We start from the raw sequence: 9,243 nt of genomic DNA on the forward strand, positions 1-9,243 counted from the left end.
CAAAATCCATGGAATGTACAACACTAAGAACAAACCCTAATGCAAATTGTATGCTTTAGCTAATAATAATATGTCAATATTGGCTCATCAAGTTTAGCAAATGTACCACACCGATGTGAGGGAAACCAAATTATATTTCCCAAAATATTGAGGGTTGTTGAGTTGAAAACACCTCGAGTGCAGGGAAGCACTTGACCTTGGCCACTGTTTGGCTGAGAGCAGCACGTAAGTCCTTCGTTACTGAAGATAGCACTCGCTTCTCAGCCCAGAGAGGGCATCAGCAGGCACAAGAAACACCTGGAAGCAGGTTTTACTATCTTCCCAGAAATTCCTGCCTTTTAAAAGACAAGAACTGCTCTCTCCTTTGTTTTGTCACTACATAGGATTTATGGCTTTTTGCTGAAATATTATTTAACCAAGAACCCCTAAACCACTGCCTTGAGAAATACTTTTGGACTAAGGCTTCTCCTGCGTGATGGGTACAGCATCCATTAATAAACTTCAGCTTGTTTTTCCTATGCTAATTTGACTTTTGTTTTCAGGAGAATGTCTGGCCTAATAATGTAAAAAGGAAAAGAAAGGAAATTATGAGGGGAAGGATCCAAGATGGCCGAATAGGAACTGCTCCGGAGTGCAGTTCCCAGCAAGAACAACGCGCAGGGTGAGTGCCCACCGCATTTCCAAACAAATTTTCACTGCCCACAGACGAGGAGATTCCTGTGCCAAAAAGCACCACAAGTTTTCAGCATGGCAGTTTCAGTTGGTGCCATGTTGCCACATAGAAACTCACACAAATCTGGGAAGCCATTTCAACTGGCACCTGGAATACCTGGGAGACAGAGCTGACCATTGAACTGAAAGGGAGGGGGCAGAGACAGGGAGCCAAGTGATCTGGCTCAGTGGGTACCACCCCCACAAAACAAGCAATCTGAAACACTCTGGACTGAGAGTTTCACAGCAAGTGCAACTGGACCCAGGATGGTCCAGCTCAGTGGGCAGAAGGGTGACCACCACTACCGAGGCAGTTTACAAAACAGCTGGGCAGAGCCTGCGGCAGCTCAGCAATGCCTCTGCTGGCGGACTGTGACTAGACTACTCTGTGCAGGGCAGGGCATCTATGAAAAAAGGCAGCAGCATGACAGGAACTTATAAATAAAGCTGACCTTCCTAGGACAGAGCACCTGGGAAAAGAGACGGTTATGAGTTTGCTGCAGCAGACTTAAAAGTACCTGCTCAGCATCTCTGCATGGAACAACAGAGCTCCCAGAACAGCACTTGGCTCTTATAAGGGACAGACTGTCTCCTCAAGCAGCTCCCCAACTCCCCTATACCCAAAGAGACACCTCATAAAGGAGAGCTCAGGCTGACATCTGGCAGGTATCCTTCTGGGACGAAGATAACAGAAGAAGAAACCAGCAGCAACCCTTACTGTTCTGCAGTCCCCGTGGGTGATCCCCAGGCAAGCAGGGTCTGGAGTGGACCTCCAGTAGTCCTGCAGCAGACAGACCTGACTGTTAGAAGGAAAACTAAGAAACAGAAAGAAATAACTTCATCATCAGCAAAAAGGAATTCCATTCAGAGACCCCATCCGAAAATTACCAACTTTTGTAGTTGTAGACCACAGTAGACCACAGGTAGATAAATCCACAAAGATGGAAAAAACCAGCACAAAAAGGATGAAAACACCCAAAACCAGAATGCCTCTACTTCTCCAAAGGATCACAACTCCTCACCATCTAGGGATCAAAAATGGATGGAGAATGAATCTGATGAATTGACAGCAACAGGCTTCAGAAGGTGGGTAATAACAAACTTCTCAGAGCTAAAAGAACATGTGCTAACCCAATGCAAAGAAATTAAGAACCTGAAATAAGGTTAGATGAGATGCTAACCAGAATAAACAGACAGGCAAATTGAATAAAAAGTCAAGAACTGCCAGTGTGTTGTATTCAGGGAACCCATCTCATGTGCAAGGACACACATAGGCTCAAAATAAAGGGATAGAGGAAGATTTATCAAGCAAATGGAGAGCAAAAAAAAGCAGGAGTTGCAATCCTAGTCTTTGATAAAATGGACTTCAAACCAACACAGATCAAAAGAGACAAAGAAGGGCATTACATAATGGTAAAGGAATCAATGCATCAAGAAGAGCTAATGATCCTAAATATATACGCACCCAATACAGGAGCACCCAGGTAAATAAAGCAAATTCTTAATGACCTACAAAGAGACTTGGACTCCCACACAAAAATAGTAGGAGACTTTAACACTGCACTGTCAATATTAGACAGATCAACGAGACAGAAAATTAACAAGGATATCCAGGACTTGAACACAGACCTGGACCAAGCAAACCTACTAGACATCTACAGAACTCTCCACCCCAAATCCACAGAATATACATTCTTCTCAGCACCACATTGTCTAAAATCGACCATGTAATTGGAAGTAAATCACTCCATAACAAATGCAAAAGAACAGAAATCATAACAAACAGTCTCTCAGACCAAGGGCAATCAAATTAGAACTCAGAATTAAGAAACTAACTCAGAACCACACAGCTTCATGGCAACTGAACAACTGGCTCCTGAATGTCGACTGGATAAACAATGAAATGAAGGCAGAAATAAAGATGTTCTTTGAAACCAACGGGAATGAAGACACAACGTACCAGAATCTCTGGGACACATTCAAAGCAGTGTCTAGAGGGAAATTTATAGCAATAAATGCCCATATGAGAAGCAAGAAAAGATCTAAAATCAATACTCTATCACCAAAATTGAAGGAGTTAGAGAAGCAAGATCAAAAAAACTCAAAAACTAGCAGAAGACAAGAAATAACTAAGATCAGAGGAGAACTGAAGGAGATAGAGACACTAAAAATACTTCAAAAAAATCAATAAATCCAGGAGCTAATTTTTTGAAAATAGACAGATGCTAACCAGATTAATAAAAAAGAAAAGGAAAAAGAATCAAATAGATGCAATAAAAAATGAAGAAGGGGATATCACCACTGACTCCACAGAAATAGAAACTACAATCAGAGATTACTACAAATAACTCTATGCACATAAACCAGTAAACCTGGAAGAAATGGATAAATTCTTGGACACTTGTACGCTCCCAAGCCTAAACCAGGAAGAAGTTGAAACCTTGAACAGACAAATAACAAGGGCTGAAGTTGAGGCAGCAATTAATAGCCTACCAACCAAAACAAGTCCAGGTTCAGATGGGTTCACAGCCAAATTCTACCAGACGTGCAAAGAGGAGTTGGTACCTTTCCTTCTGAAACTATTCCAAACAATACAAAAAGAGGGAATCCTTCCCAAATCATTTTATGAGACCAACATCATCCTGATTTCAAAACCCGGCAGAGACTCAACAAAAAAAGAAAACTACAGGCCAATATCCATGATGAACATAGATGCAAAAATCTTCAATAAAATGCTGACAAACCTATTGCAAACCCATCACTATCAAGTAGGCTTCATTCCCGGGATGCAAGGCTGGTTCAACATACATAAGTCTATAAACGTAATCCTCCACATAAACAGAACCAAAGACAAAACCACATGATTATCTCAATAGATGAAGAGAAGGCCTTTGAAAAAATTCAACAGCGCTTTATGCTAAAAACGCTCAATAAACTAGGTATCAAAGGAACATATCTCAAAACAATAAAAGCTATTTATGACAAACCTACAGCTAATATCATACTGAATGGGCAAAAACTGGAAGCATTCCCTTTGAAACCCAACACGAGACAAGGATGCCCTCTGTCACCACTCCTATTCAATATAGTATTGGAAGTTCTAGCCAGAGCAATTAGGCAAGAAAAAAAAATAAAGGGTATTCAATTAGGAAAAGAGGAAGTCGAATTGTCTCTATTTGCAGATGACATGATTGTATACTCAGAAGACCCTATCATCTCAGCCCAAAATCTCCTGAAACTGATAAGCAACTTCAGCAAAGTCTCGGGATACAAAATCAAGTGCAGAAATCACAAGCATTTCTATACACCAATAACAGACTAACAGAGCCAAATCATGCACAAACTCCCATTCACAATTGCTACAAAGAGAATAAAATACCTAGGAATACAACTAAAAAGGAATGTAAAGGACCACTTCAAGGAGAACTACAAACCACTGCTCAACAAAATAAGAGAGGACACAAACAGATGGAGAAACATTCCATGTTCATGGTTAGGAAGAATCAATATCGTGAAAATGCCCATACGTCCAAAGTAATTTACAGATTCAACACTATCCCCATCAAGCTACCAATGACCTTCTTCACAGAACTGGAAAAAAACACCTTAACATTCATATGGATCCAAAAGAGAGCCCGCATAGCCAAGTCAATTCTAAGCAAAAAGAACAAAGTGGGAGGCATCACGCTACCGGACATCAAACTATACTACAAGGCTACAGTAATCAAAACAGCATAGTACAGAGATATAGACCAATGGAACAGAACAGAGGCCCTGGAGGCAATGCCAGACATCTACAACCATCTGATCTTTGACAAGCCTGACAAAAACAAGCAATGGGGAAAGGATTCCCTGTTTAATAAATGGTGTTGGGAAAACTGGCTAGCCATGTGCAGGAAGCAGAAACTGGATCCCTTCCTGACACCTTACACTAAAATTAACTCCAGATGGATTAAAGACTTAAACATAAAACCTAAGACCATAAAAACCCTAGAAGAAAACCTAGGCAAAACCATTCAGGACATAGGCATAGGCAAAGACTTCATCACTAAAACACCAAAAGCAATGGCAACAAAAGGCAAAATAGACAAATGGGACCTAATTAAACCCCAGAGCTCCTGTACAGCAAAAGAAACAATCATTAGAGTGAACTGACAACCAACAGAATGGGGAAAAATGTTTGCAATCTACCCATCTGACAAAGGACTAATATCCAGAATCTACAAAGAACTAAAACAGATTTACAAGAAAAAAACAAACACACCCATCCAAAAGTGGGAGAAGGATATGAACAAACACTTTTCAAAAGAAGACATCTATGAGGCCAACAAACATATGAAAAAATGCTCATCATCACTGATTATTAAAGAAATGCAAATCAAAACCACTTTGAGGTACCATGTCACACCAGTTAGAATGGCAATCATTAAAAAATCTGGAGACAACAGATGCTGGAGAGGATGTGGAGAAATAGGAACACTTTTACACTGCTGGTAGGAGTGTAAACTAGTTCAACCATTGTGGAAGACAGTGTGGCGATTCCTCAAGGACCTAGAAATAGAAATTCCATTTGACCCAGCAATCCCATTACTGGGTATATACCCAAAGAATTATAAATCATCCTGTTATAAAGACACATGCACACGTATGTTCATAGCGGCACTGTTTACAATAGCAAAGACCTGGAACCAACCCAAATGCCCATCAGCAATAGACTGGACAGGGAAAATGTGGCACATATACACCATGGAATACTATGCAGCCATAAAAAATGATGAGTTTGTGTCCTTTGTAGGGCCATGGATGAATCTGGAAACCATCATTCTCAGCAAACTGACACAAGAACAGAAAATCAAACACCGCATTTTCTCACTCATAGGCAGGTGTTGAACAGTGAGAACACATGGACACAGGGAGGGGAGCATCACACACTGGGGTCTGTTGTGGGGGGCCAAGGGAGGGACAGCAGGAGTGGTGGAGAGGTCAGGGAGGGATAACATGGGGAGAAATGCCAGATGTAGGTGCGGGGGGATGGAGACAGCAAACCACATTGCCATGTGTGTACCTATGCAACAATCCTGCATGATCTGCACATGTACCCCAGAACCTAAAGTACAATTAAAAAAAAATGAAAAAAAAAGAAGGAAATTATGTTTTCTCTCCCACAATTGCAAGTTTTTAAAACATCTTGCGGGGTGGAGTTGGAGGAAGTTTATATGGGAATTTTCTGTACTTTCTACTCAATTCATCTGTAAACCTAAAATTTCTCAAAGAAATTATATTTTAAAAAGAATACTGAATAACCCCCAAAGAAAACAGGAAAAGAGAACTGAAAGGAAGAGAAGGAGGAGGAGGAGGAAAGTGGTAAAGGTAGAAAAGGAACTGAATAACAAGCCTAACCCCAATAAACTCATTCTATCTACGAGTACTTCTAAAACAGGTCAAAGAATCTGTGGTGATAGACAGTAGAACAGTGTTTGTCTATGGAGTGGGACTTGCATAGGAAACTTACGAGGGGTTATGGATGGTTCCACATCTTGACCAAAGTGATGGGTACAATGGCATATACATTTCTGAAAATGCATTAAATTGTACAGTTGGGATTAGCACCTTTCTCTGCATATACACCTTAGTTCAATCTGATTTCTTTTGAAATAAGATTTACACACAGTTAAATGTACACATTTTAAGTGTATCATTCCATGAGTTTTGGCAAATGCAGATATCTGTGTAACCAACATCCTGTCAAGATAAAGGACCCAGATCATCACTCTAGGAAGTTCCCCCATTCCCCTTCTCAGTCAATTTTCACTTCTTCCCCAGCTAGAGGTAACCACTATTTTGATTTCTCCCCATCATGGATTATTTAGCCTATTTAACATATGATATAATTCAAATCAGACAGAACATACTGTTTTATGTAAAGCTGCTTTCACACAGTGCAATGTTTTTGAGATTTGTCCATGATGTATGTTCACTTTCAATTGCTCCTGCGATTCCCCGTCTCAGCTTCACTAACACTTGTGTGTCCATTTACATTTCTTCTCACTTGCTTCCTTTTGTTTAAATCATTTCAGGGGTCGAGATGAAGTTACATGCTGGATGTCAGAGTTACACAGACTTGCGGGTAAATACCGACTTCACTGCTGCTCCGTGACCTTGGCCAGGCTAATTTTCCCAAGTTGATTTCATCTTGAATAAAATAGGGATAATAAAAGTAATTTGCTGTGAGGATTCCATGTAATGTGCTTAATGTCCTTAACGTGGTACCTAGCACAAAGTAAGTCATCGGAAAATGGGATGGATGAACAAAAAATGATATGCAACAGTGGACAAGTCTTGAGGTCCAATAAATAGCCAAAAAATGGAAATGCTGGCACCAAGAAATGTGGTAGAGATTCTAGAGTTCTCCATCAGACATCTATAGAATAACTGCTTGCACGTTTTATGACTCATCCAAGGAAAGCTGGTGTAATGACATGGCAACATGCGTTTGGCCAGCCTGGGAATCAGCATTCCTGGGAAAAGGACTGCCATTGTAGACCTTGCCAAAAAGAAGTATCTGAAGAAGAATGAGTCTGAAGGTCACTATTGCCATGAACTTCACATACACACCTCATTTTACCAGAAAATTCAGAGCTTAGGTGCCCATACTCTTGATACAAAGCTTCAGGCAAACAAATCCACGTCCAGCTCAGGCTTCACAGGTACTGTGTTATCCACCGTGCTTTCTTTAAAGGGATACAACATGTGGATGGCAGAACCGAGAAAATGTTTCCTTTTAATAACATTATTGGTGCTGACACTTTTATTACTAGGCACTTTGATGGGTGATGTTCCTGATAATGGGAATTTTTTTTGTCTTCCATTAGATTGCTAAATCAAATAAAATCCCTCCAAAAAATGAAGGATTGTTACTCCCTGTAGTGCTTTCCTGCTTCTAATCATTTCTTTTCACCATAAACATGGTTTAAGCTTGACAATAGGGCTTTGTGTGCACTCTGAAACTGAAGGAGGAACTGACAGCAGCTTTTCACATTTTCTGTTTCAGGTTATAACAGGGTTCAAGATGCGTACTTTCACGGAAAATGATGTTTCCATTTTTTCAATGGTGGTTTGGCTGAAAGGGGTGGATCGAGAACAAGGAACATTAACTGGTAGAGAGAAAGAAAACACGTGATCAATAAAGAATCCCCTGATCACTGTGTGGGCTGTAAACAGCTGGGATCAGACCACCCATTCTGCTGTGTCCCAGGCTCTGTGCCTCCTGGAGGCACGGAATAAACCAAGTCTGCAGGGAGTGGCACGTGCACACGTCTTTAATTTCCATTTCCTCATTCTCCTCTCTCATATTCTACTGCTCAATAAGAAAGAAAAAGAGTGTGAGATATCGCTAATAAACTGATCCTTTCAAGCTCAGGCTCATAGCCCTGACAATCAGATTTCTTAAAGTTCTTGCTGCTAAATCCAGGTGAGTTTTGTTTAAATGACAAAGAACAGATGCTCTCCTATGAGGACTAGAGTGCCAGAAACACAAAAGACCAAGACGTTCTTGATGAAGAGGATTTATTACATCATCAGGGCCATCTCCCCTCGGAATCAGCAGACAGGACTATAGTTTTAGTGAGATTTAAAAAATTTAATGGAATTCAGAAATGAATCTCTTAAGTGGAATCACTAAACTCAGTTCAGTGAGAGATGGTTGATAGTTTCAACTCGTTTTATTCACAAGCCGTTAAGATTTCATAAGATGCAGCCCAAACTCTGTAGTTGCTCATGTGCTAAACCAGAAATGCTAGGGCAATTCTGTCAAAGGATTTTTTTTCCCGTTGCTTTTATTATTAATCCTTTATTGCTCTTTGACTCTAGGGCTTCAGCCTGATTGGCCTGATGCAATCACAGGGTCCTTAAAAGATGGCATATCAAGGCAGAAGGGTTAAAGATATGACACACAATCACAAGTCAGAGACAGAGGTGATAAGATGTTGCATATGCTCTTGACTTTGAAGATGGAGCTAGGGGCCTCAGGTCAAGAAATAAAAGTGACCTCTGGAACAGATAAGGAAAGGATTCTCCCCTAGATTCTCCAGGAAGAGAGCAGCCCCGATGATGCCGCAATTTTGGACTTCTTACCTCCAGAGCTCTATGACGATATGTTTGTGTTATTTTTAACCACTAATCTGTATAATAGGTGACAGAAGCAATGGAAAACTACAATACTCCATCATGGAAAATACTAAGCTGCTCGGTACAAATGACAGACATTTAAAGTTTTTTTAAAAATAACAGTTCTGTAATATAAAAGTAATGAAGTGCTCACTGAAGGGCAGTCAGAACAAGCATATGCAGAAGAGTGTGTGAATGAGTGCAGTATCTGTAGGACAGTGACCACGGCGTCCATTTGCCAGCTTGGTATGAGCTAATTTTTGAGATGGAAACACCTTCATAGCAGAACAAAATGATCTGGTTAACTCAACAGAGAGGAAAGGTCTTGTTTTTGCCTTAGGAGCTGGGAGCCTGAGCGTGGAGGAA

Source organism: Aotus nancymaae, unplaced genomic scaffold, assembly GCF_030222135.1.
Source record: "Aotus nancymaae isolate 86718 unplaced genomic scaffold, 86718_ANA_hifiasm-v0.15.2.pri h1tg000001l, whole genome shotgun sequence".
Classification (NCBI taxonomy): domain Eukaryota; kingdom Metazoa; phylum Chordata; class Mammalia; order Primates; family Aotidae; genus Aotus; species Aotus nancymaae.